The sequence below is a fragment of the Hyla sarda genome, unplaced genomic scaffold (assembly GCF_029499605.1).
Source record: "Hyla sarda isolate aHylSar1 unplaced genomic scaffold, aHylSar1.hap1 scaffold_1624, whole genome shotgun sequence".
NCBI classification, from domain to species: Eukaryota; Metazoa; Chordata; class Amphibia; order Anura; family Hylidae; genus Hyla; species Hyla sarda.
The window spans coordinates 54098-79658 of NW_026608262.1; the positions used below are offsets into that span (position 1 = coordinate 54098).

At 46.6% G+C, this 25561-nt stretch overlaps 10 non-coding genes and 1 pseudogene across 10 annotated transcripts; all 11 read left to right on the forward strand.

The window, feature by feature from the left end:
* The first annotated feature begins 1626 nt into the window (after window positions 1–1626).
* On the forward strand, window positions 1627–1802 carry LOC130311339 (U2 spliceosomal RNA; annotated as a pseudogene).
* A 2087-nt stretch (window positions 1803–3889) lies between these two features.
* Window positions 3890–4080, forward strand: LOC130311326 (U2 spliceosomal RNA). Its single transcript, XR_008859734.1, has one exon. It is a non-coding gene; the product is annotated as a U2 spliceosomal RNA (small nuclear RNA).
* A 2085-nt stretch (window positions 4081–6165) lies between these two features.
* On the forward strand, window positions 6166–6356 carry LOC130311327 (U2 spliceosomal RNA). The gene has a single exon (XR_008859735.1). It is a non-coding gene; the product is annotated as a U2 spliceosomal RNA (small nuclear RNA).
* Window positions 6357–8436: 2080 nt separating this feature from the next.
* On the forward strand, window positions 8437–8627 carry LOC130311328 (U2 spliceosomal RNA). Its single transcript, XR_008859736.1, has one exon. It is a non-coding gene; the product is annotated as a U2 spliceosomal RNA (small nuclear RNA).
* Window positions 8628–10707: 2080 nt separating this feature from the next.
* Window positions 10708–10898, forward strand: LOC130311330 (U2 spliceosomal RNA). The gene has a single exon (XR_008859737.1). It is a non-coding gene; the product is annotated as a U2 spliceosomal RNA (small nuclear RNA).
* Window positions 10899–12980: 2082 nt separating this feature from the next.
* LOC130311331 (U2 spliceosomal RNA) lies at window positions 12981–13171 on the forward strand. Its single transcript, XR_008859738.1, has one exon. It is a non-coding gene; the product is annotated as a U2 spliceosomal RNA (small nuclear RNA).
* A 2077-nt stretch (window positions 13172–15248) lies between these two features.
* Window positions 15249–15439, forward strand: LOC130311332 (U2 spliceosomal RNA). The gene has a single exon (XR_008859739.1). It is a non-coding gene; the product is annotated as a U2 spliceosomal RNA (small nuclear RNA).
* Window positions 15440–17531: 2092 nt separating this feature from the next.
* LOC130311334 (U2 spliceosomal RNA) lies at window positions 17532–17722 on the forward strand. Its single transcript, XR_008859741.1, has one exon. It is a non-coding gene; the product is annotated as a U2 spliceosomal RNA (small nuclear RNA).
* Window positions 17723–19810: 2088 nt separating this feature from the next.
* Window positions 19811–20001, forward strand: LOC130311335 (U2 spliceosomal RNA). The gene has a single exon (XR_008859742.1). It is a non-coding gene; the product is annotated as a U2 spliceosomal RNA (small nuclear RNA).
* Window positions 20002–22093: 2092 nt separating this feature from the next.
* LOC130311337 (U2 spliceosomal RNA) lies at window positions 22094–22284 on the forward strand. The gene has a single exon (XR_008859744.1). It is a non-coding gene; the product is annotated as a U2 spliceosomal RNA (small nuclear RNA).
* A 2088-nt stretch (window positions 22285–24372) lies between these two features.
* Window positions 24373–24562, forward strand: LOC130311338 (U2 spliceosomal RNA). Its single transcript, XR_008859745.1, has one exon. It is a non-coding gene; the product is annotated as a U2 spliceosomal RNA (small nuclear RNA).
* The last annotated feature ends 999 nt before the right edge of the window (window positions 24563–25561 follow it).

The window sequence follows — 25561 nt, forward strand, 5'->3', positions numbered from 1 at the left end:
GACCAGATCGCCACGAGGTCAAGTGCTCGCTCTACATGGACGACGTGACCGTCTTCTGCGCTGACCAGCGTTCGGTGACTGCACTCGTCCGGACCTGCGAGGACTTCGGCAGAGCTTCGGGGGCAAAAGTCAACTGCGGGAAGTCGGAGGCCATGCTCTTCGGGGAGTGGCACCTGGCTTCTTCCGCCCCCTTCCCCTTTACTATTAAGCCGGACTTCATTCAAATTCTTGGAGTCTGGTTCGGGAAGGAAGGAGCGGCCCTTAAGTCTTGGCAAGACCGACTAGGAAGGATAAACTCGAAGATCGGACTGTGGAGCTCCAGAAAGCTCACGATGGAAGGCAAGGCACTTGTCCTGCGGAGTGAAGTTTTGCCTGTGCTCCAATATACCGCACAGGCCTGGCCTCCCCATACCACCGTTTGCAAGGCCATCACCCGGACAGTGTTTGGCTTCGTCTGGGGCAAAATGGACAGAGTCAAGAGGACCGTGATGTACAAGGAACCCCGCAAGGGTGGGAAGGGAATACCCGACATCCCCGCTCTGCTGAGGGCCTCCTTTGCATGTGTCACGGTGCAGCGGACTCTTGTAGAAAAGACTGGCTCAGCGGGCAGGTCCATGTCTCGCTTGCTTCTCATGCCCCTCTGGAGACAGCTGGGCTGGGACAAGTGGGACAGCTCCATCCCTTACAACTGGAACACTCCCTGGTTCTATGGGGATGTTGTCCGGTTTGTGAGGGAGCACCAGCTGGAAGGACTGAAACCAGACCTATGGAAGCCAAAGACAATCCACAAGCTCATCCGAGCTAAGGACTCGACCGAGCTGGTTCCGGGACTCCCCGCAGCCACTGCAGAGACAGTTTGGAACAATGTGGCCTCAAAGCGGCTTACCAATGGACACAAGGACTTGTCGTGGATGGCCGTCATGGGAGGTCTCTCTCTCAGGTCATTCATGCATGCCCGCAACCTGTGCAAGACCCGGTACTGCCCCCGTTGCCCCTACGTGGAGGAAACATCTTTCCACGTGTTTTGGCAGTGCCCCTTTGCACAGGGTCTGTTGGACGCCCTAGAACAGGAACTCAGAGACTCAGTGCCCAGGAGCTGCCTATCGTACCATTCGGTGCTTTACGGCCTGTTCCCTGGGACCCACGACGTGGAGGCCATCCAGGAGGCCTGGCGCCTTATGAACTGTTTTAAGGACGCAGTGTGGCTTGCCAGGAACCGCCTCGTGATCAACAGGGAAAACATGTCCGTCCGGGACTGCCGCAGGTTCATCAAGAACCTGCTTAGAGACTATTCCATCTTGGACAGCTCGGCCGTTGATGAGGAAGAAGAGGAGTGAAGACCCCTCTCCTTCTCCCATGTCTCCCTGAAGATACAGCCCAACAGTTTGGCCCTGTGATCCGCCCCCTCCCTACCCCCACATAGTCGCCCACACCCCTACCCCGATCACAGATTGTATTATTTGGTTTTTGTTTGATCTCTTGTGCCTTTATATTGCAGGATTGAGCTGAATGTTAGAGTAGCATGGTGTGCGATGTATAGCTTAGGGAACCTTTGCTGTGTATTGTACTATCATGCTTTGTGTGACTGTAATTTATTGTACGACTTGTAATGACTGAACGGAAAATAAAGCTCTTTCAATCAAAAAAAATCTGTTCTTATCAGTTTAATATCTGATACGTCCCCTATCTGGGGACCATATATTAAATGGATTTTTGAGAACGGGGGCCGATTTCGAAGCTTGCTTCCGTCGCCCTATGCATTGACCCGATATGGCAGTATCTTCGGGTACAGTGCACCACCCCCTTACAGGGTTAAAAAGAAAGATTCCTACTTTCATTGCTACCTGCTTGCTGGCTAGCCAGCTAGCCAGCCCTGTGGGCCTTGCTGCTGCTGCAGCCAAAAAACAAAAGGTGGTGCTGCTGCTGCTGCTTCTGCTGCTTCTGCTTGTGTCTGGCCGCTGTTGGAGCGTCCAGGCACAGGACTTCTGCTGCTGCTGACTAAATGGCCTCCTTAATTGGATCATTTGAGTAGCCAGCACACCTGTGCAGGTAGGGCATGACATGATAGGCAGCTGCCTTGATAGCGGGTGGGTGCTGAATGTTCCTAATTGACAAAATAAGATTAATGCTTATGAAGAAATATAAAATCTCATCCCTTCCCCAATATCGCGCCACACCCCTACCCCTTAATTCCCTGGTTGAACTTGATGGACATATGTCTTTTTTCGACCGTACTAACTATGTAACTATGTAACATAACATGGGGGGGGGGGTCTCCTGGCTGTTCACACAGGTGTGTCATTGCTGTACATTGACCATGCATTGCTTCTGTGGTATTGCAAAGGCAAAGACAAATGCTTCCAGCCATCCATTGCACTAATGGATTGGTCATCAGCTGGCTGTCTATGTCCCGCATCAATATAGACCAAAGTACAGAGGGTTAGGCTATGCTATTGTGCACCTACCTGATGCATCAGAAGGTGCGAGGCCCTTGCTAAATTCTGTGCACAGACTTTGAGATCTATACTTTAGACTGTATCTAAACCTGCTCCAACATGGACTGACATTCTGGCCTACTTTCAGCCGATGCGACTTGTCTGTCGCTGAACAGTCGCTTTTTATGTATTCAGCACCTATGTATAATGTTGTAAAAATGCTCTAGAAGCTAAAGTCGCAGAAATGTCACACATATTTGGCCTGCAACTTTCTGTGCGACAAATTCAGACAGGAAAAATCAGTATAAATCCTTAGAAAATTATCCCCCAGTGTCTCCATCTGCTGGCGGTATTGAATAAGCATTGCTGCACTGATGGGGTATGCATTAGACGAAAAAAAAGAAGAAAAAGAAGAATAATACGCCCAGAAAAGAGGCGAAAAGGAGAAAAACGTAAAAAAACGTGAAAAAAAAGTAAGAGGAAGAGAAGGGAAAAAAAGGTGGAAATGGGTTTAAAAGTGATTTCGGCGGAGAAATATATATATATATATATATATATATATATATATATATATATATATACGCGCACACACACACATATATATAAACGTATTCTCCGTTGAGATATTGCAGCCGCTGCTGTGTCCAGGCCCAGGAGCCTTAGCACTGTGCTGTGATGTCACTCAATACCACTGACATCACTAGGTGTAAACAACATCTCTCCTTTGCTGTGTATGTGACTATGGAGCTGTTTGGTGATGTCGTCTATTATGGCCTTCATAGAAGCAACAGGAGATTGTTGCATCCATCTAGAACCCTCAGAACTACAGTGCTATGATGTCACTCACTTCCACAGGCCTTGCAGAGTGTAAACAACAACAACCCAGCTTTGTTGTGTATGTAACCATAGGGATTTGTGATGTCACCTAGAACCTTCACAGCAGCGACAGCTTTATGAGGAGCATCAGCACTGCTCTGCCTGAGCAGAACCATCACCGCCATAGGTTGTCAAATAACCCGGGTTTAACCCACACAGGTAAGTCCAATGGGGTGCAGGCATGTCCTCTATGCTTACAGCTTCCCGTGGGTGTTGGTTTGATACCGTTTGGGGACAGCCAAGGAGGCATCTGCAGGCAACAAAGGTAGGTGTGTGCTTGTGTGTGTGTTTCCTATGCAGATCCTAAGCCCAGTGTCACATGCAAGTAGGAGGAGTAAGAAGGGTTCCTGGCAAATCCGGGTTATGGATTGCATTTAAAAAGGCCCCGTGGGAGTGCAATGGGCCCCTGTCTTGCTGCTTAGCAATAATGGTATGGGTTTAGGTTCTGCTGTGTGTACTGGTGGTTGACTGCCCCCCAGCCCAGAGTGTGCATGGAAAATTGTCTGGCAGCCTCCCTGACAGCAAGCAGTGATAGTGCCCATGAAGGGGACCTTGTTGGGCCCGCCCCTTTCACGGTTATCGCTTCTCGGCCTTTTGGCTAAGATCAAGTGTAGTATCTGTTCTTATCAGTTTAATATCTGATACGTCCCCTATCTGGGGACCATATATTAAATGGATTTTTGAGAACGGGGGCCGATTTCGAAGCTTGCTTCCGTCGCCCTATGCATTGACCCGATATGGCAGTATCTTCGGGTACAGTGCACCACCCCCTTACAGGGTTAAAAAGAAAGATTCCTACTTTCATTGCTACCTGCTTGCTGGCTAGCCAGCTAGCCAGCCCTGTGGGCCTTGCTGCTGCTGCAGCCAAAAAACAAAAGGTGGTGCTGCTGCTGCTGCTTCTGCTGCTTCTGCTTGTGTCTGGCCGCTGTTGGAGCGTCCAGGCACAGGACTTCTGCTGCTGCTGACTAAATGGCCTCCTTAATTGGATCATTTGAGTAGCCAGCACACCTGTGCAGGTAGGGCATGACATGATAGGCAGCTGCCTTGATAGCGGGTGGGTGCTGAATGTTCCTAATTGACAAAATAAGATTAATGCTTATGAAGAAATATAAAATCTCATCCCTTCCCCAATATCGCGCCACACCCCTACCCCTTAATTCCCTGGTTGAACTTGATGGACATATGTCTTTTTTCGACCGTACTAACTATGTAACTATGTAACATAACATGGGGGGGGGGGTCTCCTGGCTGTTCACACAGGTGTGTCATTGCTGTACATTGACCATGCATTGCTTCTGTGGTATTGCAAAGGCAAAGACAAATGCTTCCAGCCATCCATTGCACTAATGGATTGGTCATCAGCTGGCTGTCTATGTCCCGCATCAATATAGACCAAAGTACAGAGGGTTAGGCTATGCTATTGTGCACCTACCTGATGCATCAGAAGGTGCGAGGCCCTTGCTAAATTCTGTGCACAGACTTTGAGATCTATACTTTAGACTGTATCTAAACCTGCTCCAACATGGACTGACATTCTGGCCTACTTTCAGCCGATGCGACTTGTCTGTCGCTGAACAGTCGCTTTTTATGTATTCAGCACCTATGTATAATGTTGTAAAAATGCTCTAGAAGCTAAAGTCGCAGAAATGTCACACATATTTGGCCTGCAACTTTCTGTGCGACAAATTCAGACAGGAAAAATCAGTATAAATCCTTAGAAAATTATCCCCCAGTGTCTCCATCTGCTGGCGGTATTGAATAAGCATTGCTGCACTGATGGGGTATGCATTAGACGAAAAAAAAGAAGAAAAAGAAGAATAATACGCCCAGAAAAGAGGCGAAAAGGAGAAAAACGTAAAAAAACGTGAAAAAAAAGTAAGAGGAAGAGAAGGGAAAAAAAGGTGGAAATGGGTTTAAAAGTGATTTCGGCGGAGAAATATATATATATATATATATATATATATATATATATATATATATACGCGCACACACACACATATATATAAACGTATTCTCCGTTGAGATATTGCAGCCGCTGCTGTGTCCAGGCCCAGGAGCCTTAGCACTGTGCTGTGATGTCACTCAATACCACTGACATCACTAGGTGTAAACAACATCTCTCCTTTGCTGTGTATGTGACTATGGAGCTGTTTGGTGATGTCGTCTATTATGGCCTTCATAGAAGCAACAGGAGATTGTTGCATCCATCTAGAACCCTCAGAACTACAGTGCTATGATGTCACTCACTTCCACAGGCCTTGCAGAGTGTAAACAACAACAACCCAGCTTTGTTGTGTATGTAACCATAGGGATTTGTGATGTCACCTAGAACCTTCACAGCAGCGACAGCTTTATGAGGAGCATCAGCACTGCTCTGCCTGAGCAGAACCATCACCGCCATAGGTTGTCAAATAACCCGGGTTTAACCCACACAGGTAAGTCCAATGGGGTGCAGGCATGTCCTCTATGCTTACAGCTTCCCGTGGGTGTTGGTTTGATACCGTTTGGGGACAGCCAAGGAGGCATCTGCAGGCAACAAAGGTAGGTGTGTGCTTGTGTGTGTGTTTCCTATGCAGATCCTAAGCCCAGTGTCACATGCAAGTAGGAGGAGTAAGAAGGGTTCCTGGCAAATCCGGGTTATGGATTGCATTTAAAAAGGCCCCGTGGGAGTGCAATGGGCCCCTGTCTTGCTGCTTAGCAATAATGGTATGGGTTTAGGTTCTGCTGTGTGTACTGGTGGTTGACTGCCCCCCAGCCCAGAGTGTGCATGGAAAATTGTCTGGCAGCCTCCCTGACAGCAAGCAGTGATAGTGCCCATGAAGGGGACCTTGTTGGGCCCGCCCCTTTCACGGTTATCGCTTCTCGGCCTTTTGGCTAAGATCAAGTGTAGTATCTGTTCTTATCAGTTTAATATCTGATACGTCCCCTATCTGGGGACCATATATTAAATGGATTTTTGAGAACGGGGGCCGATTTCGAAGCTTGCTTCCGTCGCCCTATGCATTGACCCGATATGGCAGTATCTTCGGGTACAGTGCACCACCCCCTTACAGGGTTAAAAAGAAAGATTCCTACTTTCATTGCTACCTGCTTGCTGGCTAGCCAGCTAGCCAGCCCTGTGGGCCTTGCTGCTGCTGCAGCCAAAAAACAAAAGGTGGTGCTGCTGCTGCTGCTTCTGCTGCTTCTGCTTGTGTCTGGCCGCTGTTGGAGCGTCCAGGCACAGGACTTCTGCTGCTGCTGACTAAATGGCCTCCTTAATTGGATCATTTGAGTAGCCAGCACACCTGTGCAGGTAGGGCATGACATGATAGGCAGCTGCCTTGATAGCGGGTGGGTGCTGAATGTTCCTAATTGACAAAATAAGATTAATGCTTATGAAGAAATATAAAATCTCATCCCTTCCCCAATATCGCGCCACACCCCTACCCCTTAATTCCCTGGTTGAACTTGATGGACATATGTCTTTTTTCGACCGTACTAACTATGTAACTATGTAACATAACATGGGGGGGGGGTCTCCTGGCTGTTCACACAGGTGTGTCATTGCTGTACATTGACCATGCATTGCTTCTGTGGTATTGCAAAGGCAAAGACAAATGCTTCCAGCCATCCATTGCACTAATGGATTGGTCATCAGCTGGCTGTCTATGTCCCGCATCAATATAGACCAAAGTACAGAGGGTTAGGCTATGCTATTGTGCACCTACCTGATGCATCAGAAGGTGCGAGGCCCTTGCTAAATTCTGTGCACAGACTTTGAGATCTATACTTTAGACTGTATCTAAACCTGCTCCAACATGGACTGACATTCTGGCCTACTTTCAGCCGATGCGACTTGTCTGTCGCTGAACAGTCGCTTTTTATGTATTCAGCACCTATGTATAATGTTGTAAAAATGCTCTAGAAGCTAAAGTCGCAGAAATGTCACACATATTTGGCCTGCAACTTTCTGTGCGACAAATTCAGACAGGAAAAATCAGTATAAATCCTTAGAAAATTATCCCCCAGTGTCTCCATCTGCTGGCGGTATTGAATAAGCATTGCTGCACTGATGGGGTATGCATTAGACGAAAAAAAAGAAGAAAAAGAAGAATAATACGCCCAGAAAAGAGGCGAAAAGGAGAAAAACGTAAAAAAACGTGAAAAAAAAGTAAGAGGAAGAGAAGGGAAAAAAAGGTGGAAATGGGTTTAAAAGTGATTTCGGCGGAGAAATATATATATATATATATATATATATATATATATATATATACGCGCACACACACACATATATATAAACGTATTCTCCGTTGAGATATTGCAGCCGCTGCTGTGTCCAGGCCCAGGAGCCTTAGCACTGTGCTGTGATGTCACTCAATACCACTGACATCACTAGGTGTAAACAACATCTCTCCTTTGCTGTGTATGTGACTATGGAGCTGTTTGGTGATGTCGTCTATTATGGCCTTCATAGAAGCAACAGGAGATTGTTGCATCCATCTAGAACCCTCAGAACTACAGTGCTATGATGTCACTCACTTCCACAGGCCTTGCAGAGTGTAAACAACAACAACCCAGCTTTGTTGTGTATGTAACCATAGGGATTTGTGATGTCACCTAGAACCTTCACAGCAGCGACAGCTTTATGAGGAGCATCAGCACTGCTCTGCCTGAGCAGAACCATCACCGCCATAGGTTGTCAAATAACCCGGGTTTAACCCACACAGGTAAGTCCAATGGGGTGCAGGCATGTCCTCTATGCTTACAGCTTCCCGTGGGTGTTGGTTTGATACCGTTTGGGGACAGCCAAGGAGGCATCTGCAGGCAACAAAGGTAGGTGTGTGCTTGTGTGTGTGTTTCCTATGCAGATCCTAAGCCCAGTGTCACATGCAAGTAGGAGGAGTAAGAAGGGTTCCTGGCAAATCCGGGTTATGGATTGCATTTAAAAAGGCCCCGTGGGAGTGCAATGGGCCCCTGTCTTGCTGCTTAGCAATAATGGTATGGGTTTAGGTTCTGCTGTGTGTACTGGTGGTTGACTGCCCCCCAGCCCAGAGTGTGCATGGAAAATTGTCTGGCAGCCTCCCTGACAGCAAGCAGTGATAGTGCCCATGAAGGGGACCTTGTTGGGCCCGCCCCTTTCACGGTTATCGCTTCTCGGCCTTTTGGCTAAGATCAAGTGTAGTATCTGTTCTTATCAGTTTAATATCTGATACGTCCCCTATCTGGGGACCATATATTAAATGGATTTTTGAGAACGGGGGCCGATTTCGAAGCTTGCTTCCGTCGCCCTATGCATTGACCCGATATGGCAGTATCTTCGGGTACAGTGCACCACCCCCTTACAGGGTTAAAAAGAAAGATTCCTACTTTCATTGCTACCTGCTTGCTGGCTAGCCAGCTAGCCAGCCCTGTGGGCCTTGCTGCTGCTGCAGCCAAAAAACAAAAGGTGGTGCTGCTGCTGCTGCTTCTGCTGCTTCTGCTTGTGTCTGGCCGCTGTTGGAGCGTCCAGGCACAGGACTTCTGCTGCTGCTGACTAAATGGCCTCCTTAATTGGATCATTTGAGTAGCCAGCACACCTGTGCAGGTAGGGCATGACATGATAGGCAGCTGCCTTGATAGCGGGTGGGTGCTGAATGTTCCTAATTGACAAAATAAGATTAATGCTTATGAAGAAATATAAAATCTCATCCCTTCCCCAATATCGCGCCACACCCCTACCCCTTAATTCCCTGGTTGAACTTGATGGACATATGTCTTTTTTCGACCGTACTAACTATGTAACTATGTAACATAACATGGGGGGGGGGTCTCCTGGCTGTTCACACAGGTGTGTCATTGCTGTACATTGACCATGCATTGCTTCTGTGGTATTGCAAAGGCAAAGACAAATGCTTCCAGCCATCCATTGCACTAATGGATTGGTCATCAGCTGGCTGTCTATGTCCCGCATCAATATAGACCAAAGTACAGAGGGTTAGGCTATGCTATTGTGCACCTACCTGATGCATCAGAAGGTGCGAGGCCCTTGCTAAATTCTGTGCACAGACTTTGAGATCTATACTTTAGACTGTATCTAAACCTGCTCCAACATGGACTGACATTCTGGCCTACTTTCAGCCGATGCGACTTGTCTGTCGCTGAACAGTCGCTTTTTATGTATTCAGCACCTATGTATAATGTTGTAAAAATGCTCTAGAAGCTAAAGTCGCAGAAATGTCACACATATTTGGCCTGCAACTTTCTGTGCGACAAATTCAGACAGGAAAAATCAGTATAAATCCTTAGAAAATTATCCCCCAGTGTCTCCATCTGCTGGCGGTATTGAATAAGCATTGCTGCACTGATGGGGTATGCATTAGACGAAAAAAAAGAAGAAAAAGAAGAATAATACGCCCAGAAAAGAGGCGAAAAGGAGAAAAACGTAAAAAAACGTGAAAAAAAAGTAAGAGGAAGAGAAGGGAAAAAAAGGTGGAAATGGGTTTAAAAGTGATTTCGGCGGAGAAATATATATATATATATATATATATATATATATATATATATACGCGCACACACACACATATATATAAACGTATTCTCCGTTGAGATATTGCAGCCGCTGCTGTGTCCAGGCCCAGGAGCCTTAGCACTGTGCTGTGATGTCACTCAATACCACTGACATCACTAGGTGTAAACAACATCTCTCCTTTGCTGTGTATGTGACTATGGAGCTGTTTGGTGATGTCGTCTATTATGGCCTTCATAGAAGCAACAGGAGATTGTTGCATCCATCTAGAACCCTCAGAACTACAGTGCTATGATGTCACTCACTTCCACAGGCCTTGCAGAGTGTAAACAACAACAACCCAGCTTTGTTGTGTATGTAACCATAGGGATTTGTGATGTCACCTAGAACCTTCACAGCAGCGACAGCTTTATGAGGAGCATCAGCACTGCTCTGCCTGAGCAGAACCATCACCGCCATAGGTTGTCAAATAACCCGGGTTTAACCCACACAGGTAAGTCCAATGGGGTGCAGGCATGTCCTCTATGCTTACAGCTTCCCGTGGGTGTTGGTTTGATACCGTTTGGGGACAGCCAAGGAGGCATCTGCAGGCAACAAAGGTAGGTGTGTGCTTGTGTGTGTGTTTCCTATGCAGATCCTAAGCCCAGTGTCACATGCAAGTAGGAGGAGTAAGAAGGGTTCCTGGCAAATCCGGGTTATGGATTGCATTTAAAAAGGCCCCGTGGGAGTGCAATGGGCCCCTGTCTTGCTGCTTAGCAATAATGGTATGGGTTTAGGTTCTGCTGTGTGTACTGGTGGTTGACTGCCCCCCAGCCCAGAGTGTGCATGGAAAATTGTCTGGCAGCCTCCCTGACAGCAAGCAGTGATAGTGCCCATGAAGGGGACCTTGTTGGGCCCGCCCCTTTCACGGTTATCGCTTCTCGGCCTTTTGGCTAAGATCAAGTGTAGTATCTGTTCTTATCAGTTTAATATCTGATACGTCCCCTATCTGGGGACCATATATTAAATGGATTTTTGAGAACGGGGGCCGATTTCGAAGCTTGCTTCCGTCGCCCTATGCATTGACCCGATATGGCAGTATCTTCGGGTACAGTGCACCACCCCCTTACAGGGTTAAAAAGAAAGATTCCTACTTTCATTGCTACCTGCTTGCTGGCTAGCCAGCTAGCCAGCCCTGTGGGCCTTGCTGCTGCTGCAGCCAAAAAACAAAAGGTGGTGCTGCTGCTGCTGCTTCTGCTGCTTCTGCTTGTGTCTGGCCGCTGTTGGAGCGTCCAGGCACAGGACTTCTGCTGCTGCTGACTAAATGGCCTCCTTAATTGGATCATTTGAGTAGCCAGCACACCTGTGCAGGTAGGGCATGACATGATAGGCAGCTGCCTTGATAGCGGGTGGGTGCTGAATGTTCCTAATTGACAAAATAAGATTAATGCTTATGAAGAAATATAAAATCTCATCCCTTCCCCAATATCGCGCCACACCCCTACCCCTTAATTCCCTGGTTGAACTTGATGGACATATGTCTTTTTTCGACCGTACTAACTATGTAACTATGTAACATAACATGGGGGGGGGGTCTCCTGGCTGTTCACACAGGTGTGTCATTGCTGTACATTGACCATGCATTGCTTCTGTGGTATTGCAAAGGCAAAGACAAATGCTTCCAGCCATCCATTGCACTAATGGATTGGTCATCAGCTGGCTGTCTATGTCCCGCATCAATATAGACCAAAGTACAGAGGGTTAGGCTATGCTATTGTGCACCTACCTGATGCATCAGAAGGTGCGAGGCCCTTGCTAAATTCTGTGCACAGACTTTGAGATCTATACTTTAGACTGTATCTAAACCTGCTCCAACATGGACTGACATTCTGGCCTACTTTCAGCCGATGCGACTTGTCTGTCGCTGAACAGTCGCTTTTTATGTATTCAGCACCTATGTATAATGTTGTAAAAATGCTCTAGAAGCTAAAGTCGCAGAAATGTCACACATATTTGGCCTGCAACTTTCTGTGCGACAAATTCAGACAGGAAAAATCAGTATAAATCCTTAGAAAATTATCCCCCAGTGTCTCCATCTGCTGGCGGTATTGAATAAGCATTGCTGCACTGATGGGGTATGCATTAGACGAAAAAAAAGAAGAAAAAGAAGAATAATACGCCCAGAAAAGAGGCGAAAAGGAGAAAAACGTAAAAAAACGTGAAAAAAAAGTAAGAGGAAGAGAAGGGAAAAAAAGGTGGAAATGGGTTTAAAAGTGATTTCGGCGGAGAAATATATATATATATATATATATATATATATATATATATATATACGCGCACACACACACATATATATAAACGTATTCTCCGTTGAGATATTGCAGCCGCTGCTGTGTCCAGGCCCAGGAGCCTTAGCACTGTGCTGTGATGTCACTCAATACCACTGACATCACTAGGTGTAAACAACATCTCTCCTTTGCTGTGTATGTGACTATGGAGCTGTTTGGTGATGTCGTCTATTATGGCCTTCATAGAAGCAACAGGAGATTGTTGCATCCATCTAGAACCCTCAGAACTACAGTGCTATGATGTCACTCACTTCCACAGGCCTTGCAGAGTGTAAACAACAACAACCCAGCTTTGTTGTGTATGTAACCATAGGGATTTGTGATGTCACCTAGAACCTTCACAGCAGCGACAGCTTTATGAGGAGCATCAGCACTGCTCTGCCTGAGCAGAACCATCACCGCCATAGGTTGTCAAATAACCCGGGTTTAACCCACACAGGTAAGTCCAATGGGGTGCAGGCATGTCCTCTATGCTTACAGCTTCCCGTGGGTGTTGGTTTGATACCGTTTGGGGACAGCCAAGGAGGCATCTGCAGGCAACAAAGGTAGGTGTGTGCTTGTGTGTGTGTTTCCTATGCAGATCCTAAGCCCAGTGTCACATGCAAGTAGGAGGAGTAAGAAGGGTTCCTGGCAAATCCGGGTTATGGATTGCATTTAAAAAGGCCCCGTGGGAGTGCAATGGGCCCCTGTCTTGCTGCTTAGCAATAATGGTATGGGTTTAGGTTCTGCTGTGTGTACTGGTGGTTGACTGCCCCCCAGCCCAGAGTGTGCATGGAAAATTGTCTGGCAGCCTCCCTGACAGCAAGCAGTGATAGTGCCCATGAAGGGGACCTTGTTGGGCCCGCCCCTTTCACGGTTATCGCTTCTCGGCCTTTTGGCTAAGATCAAGTGTAGTATCTGTTCTTATCAGTTTAATATCTGATACGTCCCCTATCTGGGGACCATATATTAAATGGATTTTTGAGAACGGGGGCCGATTTCGAAGCTTGCTTCCGTCGCCCTATGCATTGACCCGATATGGCAGTATCTTCGGGTACAGTGCACCACCCCCTTACAGGGTTAAAAAGAAAGATTCCTACTTTCATTGCTACCTGCTTGCTGGCTAGCCAGCTAGCCAGCCCTGTGGGCCTTGCTGCTGCTGCTGCAGCCAAAAAACAAAAGGTGCTGCTGCTGCTGCTTCTGCTGCTTCTGCTTGTGTCTGGCCGCTGTTGGAGCGTCCAGGCACAGGACTTCTGCTGCTGCTGACTAAATGGCCTCCTTAATTGGATCATTTGAGTAGCCAGCACACCTGTGCAGGTAGGGCATGACATGATAGGCAGCTGCCTTGATAGCGGGTGGGTGCTGAATGTTCCTAATTGACAAAATAAGATTAATGCTTATGAAGAAATATAAAATCTCATCCCTTCCCCAATATCGCGCCACACCCCTACCCCTTAATTCCCTGGTTGAACTTGATGGACATATGTCTTTTTTCGACCGTACTAACTATGTAACTATGTAACATAACATGGGGGGGGGTCTCCTGGCTGTTCACACAGGTGTGTCATTGCTGTACATTGACCATGCATTGCTTCTGTGGTATTGCAAAGGCAAAGACAAATGCTTCCAGCCATCCATTGCACTAATGGATTGGTCATCAGCTGGCTGTCTATGTCCCGCATCAATATAGACCAAAGTACAGAGGGTTAGGCTATGCTATTGTGCACCTACCTGATGCATCAGAAGGTGCGAGGCCCTTGCTAAATTCTGTGCACAGACTTTGAGATCTATACTTTAGACTGTATCTAAACCTGCTCCAACATGGACTGACATTCTGGCCTACTTTCAGCCGATGCGACTTGTCTGTCGCTGAACAGTCGCTTTTTATGTATTCAGCACCTATGTATAATGTTGTAAAAATGCTCTAGAAGCTAAAGTCGCAGAAATGTCACACATATTTGGCCTGCAACTTTCTGTGCGACAAATTCAGACAGGAAAAATCAGTATAAATCCTTAGAAAATTATCCCCCAGTGTCTCCATCTGCTGGCGGTATTGAATAAGCATTGCTGCACTGATGGGGTATGCATTAGACGAAAAAAAAGAAGAAAAAGAAGAAGAATACGCCCAGAAAAGAGGCGAAAAGGAGAAAAACGTAAAAAAACGTGAAAAAAAAGTAAGAGGAAGAGAAGGGAAAAAAAGGTGGAAATGGGTTTAAAAGTGATTTCGGCGGAGAAATATATATATATATATATATATATATATATATATATATACGCGCACACACACACATATATATAAACGTATTCTCCGTTGAGATATTGCAGCCGCTGCTGTGTCCAGGCCCAGGAGCCTTAGCACTGTGCTGTGATGTCACTCAATACCACTGACATCACTAGGTGTAAACAACATCTCTCCTTTGCTGTGTATGTGACTATGGAGCTGTTTGGTGATGTCGTCTATTATGGCCTTCATAGAAGCAACAGGAGATTGTTGCATCCATCTAGAACCCTCAGAACTACAGTGCTATGATGTCACTCACTTCCACAGGCCTTGCAGAGTGTAAACAACAACAACCCAGCTTTGTTGTGTATGTAACCATAGGGATTTGTGATGTCACCTAGAACCTTCACAGCAGCGACAGCTTTATGAGGAGCATCAGCACTGCTCTGCCTGAGCAGAACCATCACCGCCATAGGTTGTCAAATAACCCGGGTTTAACCCACACAGGTAAGTCCAATGGGGTGCAGGCATGTCCTCTATGCTTACAGCTTCCCGTGGGTGTTGGTTTGATACCGTTTGGGGACAGCCAAGGAGGCATCTGCAGGCAACAAAGGTAGGTGTGTGCTTGTGTGTGTGTTTCCTATGCAGATCCTAAGCCCAGTGTCACATGCAAGTAGGAGGAGTAAGAAGGGTTCCTGGCAAATCCGGGTTATGGATTGCATTTAAAAAGGCCCCGTGGGAGTGCAATGGGCCCCTGTCTTGCTGCTTAGCAATAATGGTATGGGTTTAGGTTCTGCTGTGTGTACTGGTGGTTGACTGCCCCCCAGCCCAGAGTGTGCATGGAAAATTGTCTGGCAGCCTCCCTGACAGCAAGCAGTGATAGTGCCCATGAAGGGGACCTTGTTGGGCCCGCCCCTTTCACGGTTATCGCTTCTCGGCCTTTTGGCTAAGATCAAGTGTAGTATCTGTTCTTATCAGTTTAATATCTGATACGTCCCCTATCTGGGGACCATATATTAAATGGATTTTTGAGAACGGGGGCCGATTTCGAAGCTTGCTTCCGTCGCCCTATGCATTGACCCGATATGGCAGTATCTTCGGGTACAGTGCACCACCCCCTTACAGGGTTAAAAAGAAAGATTCCTACTTTCATTGCTACCTGCTTGCTGGCTAGCCAGCTAGCCAGCCCTGTGGGCCTTGCTGCTGCTGCTGCAGCCAAAAAACAAAAGGTGGTGCTGCTGCTGCTGCTGCTTCTGCTGCTTCTGCTTGTGTCTGGCCGCTGTTGGAGCGTCCAGGCACAGGACTTCTGCTGCTGCTGACTAAATGGCCTCCTTAATTGGATCATTTGAGTAGCCAGCACACCTGTGCAGGTAGGGCATGACATGATAGGCAGCTGCCTTGATAGCGGGTGGGTGCTGAATGTTCCTAATTGACAAAATAAGATTAATGCTTATGAAGAAATATAAAATCTCATCCCTTCCCCAATATCGCGCCACACCCCTACCCCTTAATTCCCTGGTTGAACTTGATGGACATATGTCTTTTTTCGACCGTACTAACTATGTAACTATGTAACATAACATGGGGGGGGGGTCTCCTGGCTGTTCACACAGGTGTGTCATTGCTGTACATTGACCATGCATTGCTTCTGTGGTATTGCAAAGGCAAAGACAAATGCTTCCAGCCATCCATTGCACTAATGGATTGGTCATCAGCTGGCTGTCTATGTCCCGCATCAATATAGACCAAAGTACAGAGGGTTAGGCTATGCTATTGTGCACCTACCTGATGCATCAGAAGGTGCGAGGCCCTTGCTAAATTCTGTGCACAGACTTTGAGATCTATACTTTAGACTGTATCTAAACCTGCTCCAACATGGACTGACATTCTGGCCTACTTTCAGCCGATGCGACTTGTCTGTCGCTGAACAGTCGCTTTTTATGTATTCAGCACCTATGTATAATGTTGTAAAAATGCTCTAGAAGCTAAAGTCGCAGAAATGTCACACATATTTGGCCTGCAACTTTCTGTGCGACAAATTCAGACAGGAAAAATCAGTATAAATCCTTAGAAAATTATCCCCCAGTGTCTCCATCTGCTGGCGGTATTGAATAAGCATTGCTGCACTGATGGGGTATGCATTAGACGAAAAAAAAGAAGAAAAAGAAGAATAATACGCCCAGAAAAGAGGCGAAAAGGAGAAAAACGTAAAAAAACGTGAAAAAAAAGTAAGAGGAAGAGAAGGGAAAAAAAGGTGGAAATGGGTTTAAAAGTGATTTCGGCGGAGAAATATATATATATATATATATATATATATATATATATATATATATATACGCGCACACACACACATATATATAAACGTATTCTCCGTTGAGATATTGCAGCCGCTGCTGTGTCCAGGCCCAGGAGCCTTAGCACTGTGCTGTGATGTCACTCAATACCACTGACATCACTAGGTGTAAACAACATCTCTCCTTTGCTGTGTATGTGACTATGGAGCTGTTTGGTGATGTCGTCTATTATGGCCTTCATAGAAGCAACAGGAGATTGTTGCATCCATCTAGAACCCTCAGAACTACAGTGCTATGATGTCACTCACTTCCACAGGCCTTGCAGAGTGTAAACAACAACAACCCAGCTTTGTTGTGTATGTAACCATAGGGATTTGTGATGTCACCTAGAACCTTCACAGCAGCGACAGCTTTATGAGGAGCATCAGCACTGCTCTGCCTGAGCAGAACCATCACCGCCATAGGTTGTCAAATAACCCGGGTTTAACCCACACAGGTAAGTCCAATGGGGTGCAGGCATGTCCTCTATGCTTACAGCTTCCCGTGGGTGTTGGTTTGATACCGTTTGGGGACAGCCAAGGAGGCATCTGCAGGCAACAAAGGTAGGTGTGTGCTTGTGTGTGTGTTTCCTATGCAGATCCTAAGCCCAGTGTCACATGCAAGTAGGAGGAGTAAGAAGGGTTCCTGGCAAATCCGGGTTATGGATTGCATTTAAAAAGGCCCCGTGGGAGTGCAATGGGCCCCTGTCTTGCTGCTTAGCAATAATGGTATGGGTTTAGGTTCTGCTGTGTGTACTGGTGGTTGACTGCCCCCCAGCCCAGAGTGTGCATGGAAAATTGTCTGGCAGCCTCCCTGACAGCAAGCAGTGATAGTGCCCATGAAGGGGACCTTGTTGGGCCCGCCCCTTTCACGGTTATCGCTTCTCGGCCTTTTGGCTAAGATCAAGTGTAGTATCTGTTCTTATCAGTTTAATATCTGATACGTCCCCTATCTGGGGACCATATATTAAATGGATTTTTGAGAACGGGGGCCGATTTCGAAGCTTGCTTCCGTCGCCCTATGCATTGACCCGATATGGCAGTATCTTCGGGTACAGTGCACCACCCCCTTACAGGGTTAAAAAGAAAGATTCCTACTTTCATTGCTACCTGCTTGCTGGCTAGCCAGCTAGCCAGCCCTGTGGGCCTTGCTGCTGCTGCAGCCAAAAAACAAAAGGTGGTGCTGCTGCTGCTGCTTCTGCTGCTTCTGCTTGTGTCTGGCCGCTGTTGGAGCGTCCAGGCACAGGACTTCTGCTGCTGCTGACTAAATGGCCTCCTTAATTGGATCATTTGAGTAGCCAGCACACCTGTGCAGGTAGGGCATGACATGATAGGCAGCTGCCTTGATAGCGGGTGGGTGCTGAATGTTCCTAATTGACAAAATAAGATTAATGCTTATGAAGAAATATAAAATCTCATCCCTTCCCCAATATCGCGCCACACCCCTACCCCTTAATTCCCTGGTTGAACTTGATGGACATATGTCTTTTTTCGACCGTACTAACTATGTAACTATGTAACATAACATGGGGGGGGGGGGGGTCTCCTGGCTGTTCACACAGGTGTGTCATTGCTGTACATTGACCATGCATTGCTTCTGTGGTATTGCAAAGGCAAAGACAAATGCTTCCAGCCATCCATTGCACTAATGGATTGGTCATCAGCTGGCTGTCTATGTCCCGCATCAATATAGACCAAAGTACAGAGGGTTAGGCTATGCTATTGTGCACCTACCTGATGCATCAGAAGGTGCGAGGCCCTTGCTAAATTCTGTGCACAGACTTTGAGATCTATACTTTAGACTGTATCTAAACCTGCTCCAACATGGACTGACATTCTGGCCTACTTTCAGCCGATGCGACTTGTCTGTCGCTGAACAGTCGCTTTTTATGTATTCAGCACCTATGTATAATGTTGTAAAAATGCTCTAGAAGCTAAAGTCGCAGAAATGTCACACATATTTGGCCTGCAACTTTCTGTGCGACAAATTCAGACAGGAAAAATCAGTATAAATCCTTAGAAAATTATCCCCCAGTGTCTCCATCTGCTGGCGGTATTGAATAAGCATTGCTGCACTGATGGGGTATGCATTAGACGAAAAAAAAGAAGAAAAAGAAGAATAATACGCCCAGAAAAGAGGCGAAAAGGAGAAAAACGTAAAAAAACGTGAAAAAAAAGTAAGAGGAAGAGAAGGGAAAAAAAGGTGGAAATGGGTTTAAAAGTGATTTCGGCGGAGAAATATATATATATATATATATATATATATATATATATATATATATACGCGCACACACACACATATATATAAACGTATTCTCCGTTGAGATATTGCAGCCGCTGCTGTGTCCAGGCCCAGGAGCCTTAGCACTGTGCTGTGATGTCACTCAATACCACTGACATCACTAGGTGTAAACAACATCTCTCCTTTGCTGTGTATGTGACTATGGAGCTGTTTGGTGATGTCGTCTATTATGGCCTTCATAGAAGCAACAGGAGATTGTTGCATCCATCTAGAACCCTCAGAACTACAGTGCTATGATGTCACTCACTTCCACAGGCCTTGCAGAGTGTAAACAACAACAACCCAGCTTTGTTGTGTATGTAACCATAGGGATTTGTGATGTCACCTAGAACCTTCACAGCAGCGACAGCTTTATGAGGAGCATCAGCACTGCTCTGCCTGAGCAGAACCATCACCGCCATAGGTTGTCAAATAACCCGGGTTTAACCCACACAGGTAAGTCCAATGGGGTGCAGGCATGTCCTCTATGCTTACAGCTTCCCGTGGGTGTTGGTTTGATACCGTTTGGGGACAGCCAAGGAGGCATCTGCAGGCAACAAAGGTAGGTGTGTGCTTGTGTGTGTGTTTCCTATGCAGATCCTAAGCCCAGTGTCACATGCAAGTAGGAGGAGTAAGAAGGGTTCCTGGCAAATCCGGGTTATGGATTGCATTTAAAAAGGCCCCGTGGGAGTGCAATGGGCCCCTGTCTTGCTGCTTAGCAATAATGGTATGGGTTTAGGTTCTGCTGTGTGTACTGGTGGTTGACTGCCCCCCAGCCCAGAGTGTGCATGGAAAATTGTCTGGCAGCCTCCCTGACAGCAAGCAGTGATAGTGCCCATGAAGGGGACCTTGTTGGGCCCGCCCCTTTCACGGTTATCGCTTCTCGGCCTTTTGGCTAAGATCAAGTGTAGTATCTGTTCTTATCAGTTTAATATCTGATACGTCCCCTATCTGGGGACCATATATTAAATGGATTTTTGAGAACGGGGGCCGATTTCGAAGCTTGCTTCCGTCGCCCTATGCATTGACCCGATATGGCAGTATCTTCGGGTACAGTGCACCACCCCCTTACAGGGTTAAAAAGAAAGATTCCTACTTTCATTGCTACCTGCTTGCTGGCTAGCCAGCTAGCCAGCCCTGTGGGCCTTGCTGCTGCTGCAGCCAAAAAACAAAAGGTGGTGCTGCTGCTGCTGCTTCTGCTGCTTCTGCTGCTTCTGCTTGTGTCTGGCCGCTGTTGGAGCGTCCAGGCACAGGACTTCTGCTGCTGCTGACTAAATGGCCTCCTTAATTGGATCATTTGAGTAGCCAGCACACCTGTGCAGGTAGGGCATGACATGATAGGCAGCTGCCTTGATAGCGGGTGGGTGCTGAATGTTCCTAATTGACAAAATAAGATTAATGCTTATGAAGAAATATAAAATCTCATCCCTTCCCCAATATCGCGCCACACCCCTACCCCTTAATTCCCTGGTTGAACTTGATGGACATATGTCTTTTTTCGACCGTACTAACTATGTAACTATGTAACATAACATGGGGGGGGGGTCTCCTGGCTGTTCACACAGGTGTGTCATTGCTGTACATTGACCATGCATTGCTTCTGTGGTATTGCAAAGGCAAAGACAAATGCTTCCAGCCATCCATTGCACTAATGGATTGGTCATCAGCTGGTGTCTATGTCCCGCATCAATATAGACCAAAGTACAGAGGGTTAGGCTATGCTATTGTGCACCTACCTGATGCATCAGAAGGTGCGAGGCCCTTGCTAAATTCTGTGCACAGACTTTGAGATCTATACTTTAGACTGTATCTAAACCTGCTCCAACATGGACTGACATTCTGGCCTACTTTCAGCCGATGCGACTTGTCTGTCGCTGAACAGTCGCTTTTTTATGTATTCAGCACCTATGTATAATGTTGTAAAAATGCTCTAGAAGCTAAAGTCGCAGAAATGTCACACATATTTGGCCTGCAACTTTCTGTGCGACAAATTCAGACAGGAAAAATCTGTATAAATCCTTAGAAAATTATCCCCCAGTGTCTCCATCTGCTGGCGGTATTGAATAAGCATTGCTGCACTGATGGGGTATGCATTAGACGAAAAAAAAGAAGAAAAAGAAGAATAATACGCCCAGAAAAGAGGCGAAAAGGAGAAAAACGTAAAAAAACGTGAAAAAAAAGTAAGAGGAAGAGAAGGGAAAAAAAAGGTGGAAATGGGTTTAAAAGTGATTTCGGCGGAGAAATATATATATATATATAATATATATATATATATATATATATACGCGCACACACACACATATATATAAACGTATTCTCCGTTGAGATATTGCAGCGCTGCTGTGTCCAGGCCCAGGAGCCTTAGCACTGTGCTGTGATGTCACTCAATACCACTGACATCACTAGGTGTAAACAACATCTCTCCTTTGCTGTGTATGTGACTATGGAGCTGTTTGGTGATGTCGTCTATTATGGCCTTCATAGAAGCAACAGGAGATTGTTGCATCCATCTAGAACCCTCAGAACTACAGTGCTATGATGTCACTCACTTCCACAGGCCTTGCAGAGTGTAAACAACAACAACCCAGCTTTGTTGTGTATGTAACCATAGGGATTTGTGATGTCACCTAGAACCTTCACAGCAGCGACAGCTTTATGAGGAGCATCAGCACTGCTCTGCCTGAGCAGAACCATCACCGCCATAGGTTGTCAAATAACCCGGGTTTAACCCACACAGGTAAGTCCAATGGGGTGCAGGCATGTCCTCTATGCTTACAGCTTCCCGTGGGTGTTGGTTTGATACCGTTTGGGGACAGCCAAGGAGGCATCTGCAGGCAAACAAAGGTAGGTGTGTGCTTGTGTGTGTGTTTCCTATGCAGATCCTAAGCCCAGTGTCACATGCAAGTAGGAGGAGTAAGAAGGGTTCCTGGCAAATCCGGGTTATGGATTGCATTTAAAAAGGCCCCGTGGGAGTGCAATGGGCCCCTGTCTTGCTGCTTAGCAATAATGGTATGGGTTTAGGTTCTGCTGTGTGTACTGGTGGTTGACTGCCCCCCAGCCCAGAGTGTGCATGGAAAATTGTCTGGCAGCCTCCCTGACAGCAAGCAGTGATAGTGCCCCATGAAGGGGACCTTGTTGGGCCCGCCCCTTTCACGGTTATCGCTTCTCGGCCTTTTGGCTAAGATCAAGTGTAGTATCTGTTCTTATCAGTTTAATATCTGATACGTCCCCTATCTGGGGACCATATATTAAATGGATTTTTGAGAACGGGGGCCGATTTCGAAGCTTGCTTCGTCGCCCTATGCATTGACCCGATATGGCAGTATCCTTCGGGTACAGTGCACCACCCCCTTACAGGGTTAAAAAGAAAGATTCCTACTTTCATTGCTACCTGCTTGCTGGCTAGCCAGCTAGCCAGCCCTGTGGCCTTGCTGCTGCTGCAGCCAAAAAAACAAAGGTGGTGCTGCTGCTGCTGCTTCTGCTGCTTCTGCTTGTGTCTGGCCGCTGTTGGAGCGTCCAGGCACAGGACTTCTGCTGCTGCTGACTAAATGGCCTCCTTAATTGGATCATTTGAGTAGCCAGCACACCTGTGCAGGTAGGGCATGACATGATAGGCAGCTGCCTTGATAGCGGGTGGGTGCTGAATGTTCCTAATTGACAAAATAAGATTAATGCTTATGAAGAAATATAAAATCTCATCCCTTCCCCAATATCGCGCCACACCCCTACCCCTTAATTCCCTGGTTGAACTTGATGGACATATGTCTTTTTTCGACCGTACTAACTATGTAACTATGTAACATAACATGGGGGGGGGGTCTCCTGGCTGTTCACACAGGTGTGTCATTGCTGTACATTGACCATGCATTGCTTCTGTGGTATTGCAAAGGCAAAGACAAATGCTTCCAGCCATCCATTGCACTAATGGATTGGTCATCAGCTGGCTGTCTATGTCCCGCATCAATATAGACCAAAGTACAGAGGGTTAGGCTATGCTATTGTGCACCTACCTGATGCATCAGAAGGTGCGAGGCCCTTGCTAAATTCTGTGCACAGACTTTGAGATCTATACTTTAGACTGTATCTAAACCTGCTCCAACATGGACTGACATTCTGGCCTACTTTCAGCCGATGCGACTTGTCTGTCGCTGAACAGTCGCTTTTTATGTATTCAGCACCTATGTATAATGTTGTAAAAATGCTCTAGAAGCTAAAGTCGCAGAAATGTCACACATATTTGGCCTGCAACTTTCTGTGCGACAAATTCAGACAGGAAAAATCAGTATAAATCCTTAGAAAATTATCCCCCAGTGTCTCCATCTGCTGGCGGTATTGAATAAGCATTGCTGCACTGATGGGGGTATGCATTAGACGAAAAAAAAGAAGAAAAAGAAGAATAATTACGCCCAGAAAGAGGCGAAAAGGAGAAAAACGTAAAAAAAACGTGAAAAAAAAGTAAGAGGAAGAGAAGGGAAAAAAAAGGTGGAAATGGGTTTAAAAGTGATTTCGGCGGAGAAATATATAATATATATATATATATATATTTATATATATTATATATACGCGCACACACACACATATATATAAACGTATTCTCCGTTGAGATATTGCAGCCGCTGCTGTGTCCAGGCCCAGGAGCCTTAGCACTGTGCTGTGATGTCACTCAATACCACTGACATCACTAGGTGTAAACAACATCTCTCCTTTGCTGTGTATGTGACTAGTGGAGTCTGTTTGGAGATGTCGTCTATTATGGCCTTCATAGAAGCAACAGGAGATTGTTGCATCCATCTAGAACCCTCAGAACTACAGTGCTATGATGTCACTCACTTCCACAGGCCTTGCAGAGTGTAAACAACAACAACCCAGCTTTGTTGTGTAGGGTAACCATAGGGATTTGTGATGTCACCTAGAACCTTCACAGCAGCGACAGCTTTATGAGGGAGCATCAGCACTGCTCTGCCTGAGCAGAACCATCACCGCCATAGGTTGTCAAATAACCCGGGTTTAACCCACACAGGTAAGTCCAATGGGTGCAGGCATGTCCTCTATGCTTACAGCTTCCCGTGGGTGTTGGTTTGATACCGTTTGGGGGACAGCCAAGGAGGCATCTGCAGGCAACAAAGGTAGGTGTGTGCTTGTGTGTGTGTTTCCTATGCAGATCCTAAGCCAGTGTCACATGCAAGTAGGAGGAGTAAGAAGGGTTCCTGGCAAATCCGGGTTATGGATTGCATTTAAAAAGGCCCCGTGGGAGTGCAATGGGCCCCTGTCTTGCTGCTTAGCAATAATGGTATGGGTTTAGGTTCTGCTGTGTGTACTGGTGGTTGACTGCCCCCAGCCCAGAGTGTGCATGGAAAATTGTCTGGCAGCCTCCCTGACAGCAAGCAGTGATAGTGCCCATGAAGGGGACCTTGTTGGGCCCGCCCCTTTCACGGTTATCGCTTCTCGGCCTTTTGGCTAAGATCAAGTGTAGTATCTGTTCTTATCAGTTTAATATCTGATACGTCCCCTATCTGGGGACCATATATTAAATGGATTTTTGAGAACGGGGGCCGATTTCGAAGCTTGCTTCCGTCGCCTATGCATTGACCCGATATGGCAGTATCTTCGGGTACAGTGCACCACCCCCTTACAGGGTTAAAAAGAAAGATTCCTACTTTCATTGCTACCTGCTTGCTGGCTAGCCAGCTAGCCAGCCCTGTGGGCCTTGCTGCTGCTGCAGCCAAAAAACAAAAGGTGGTGCTGCTGCTGCTGCTTCTGCTGCTTCTGCTTGTGTCTGGCCGCTGTTGGAGCGTCCAGGCACAGGACTTCTGCTGCTGCTGACTAAATGGCCTCCTTAATTGGATCATTTGAGTAGCCAGCACACCTGTGCAGGTAGGGCATGACATGATAGGCAGCTGCCTTGATAGCGGGTGGGTGCTGAATGTTCCTAATTGACAAAATAAGATTAATGCTTATGAAGAAATATAAAATCTCATCCCCTTCCCCAATATCGCGCCACACCCCTACCCCTTAATTCCCTGGTTGAACTTGATGGACATATGTCTTTTTTCGACCGTACTAACTATGTAACTATGTAACATAACATGGGGGGGGGGGTCTCCTGGCTGTTCACACAGGTGTGTCATTGCTGTACATTGACCATGCATTGCTTCTGTGGTATTGCAAAAGGCAAAGACAAATGCTTCCAGCCATCCATTGCACTAATGGATTGGTCATCAGCTGGCTGTCTATGTCCCGCATCAATATAGACCAAAGTACAGAGGGTTAGGCTATGCTATTGTGCACCTACCTGATGCATCAGAAGGTGCGAGGCCCTTGCCTAAATTCTGTGCACAGACTTTGAGATCTATACTTTAGACTGTATCTAAACCTGCTCCAACATGGACTGACATTCTGGCCTACTTTCAGCCGATGCGACTTGTCTGTCGCTGAACAGTCGCTTTTTATGTATTCAGCACCTATGTATAATGTTGTAAAAATGCTCTAGAAGCTAAAGTCGCAGAAATGTCACACATATTTGGCCTGCAACTTTCTGTGCGACAAATTCAGACAGTGAAAAATCAGTATAAATCCTTAGAAAATTATCCCCCAGTGTCTCCATCTGCTGGCGGTATTGAATAAGC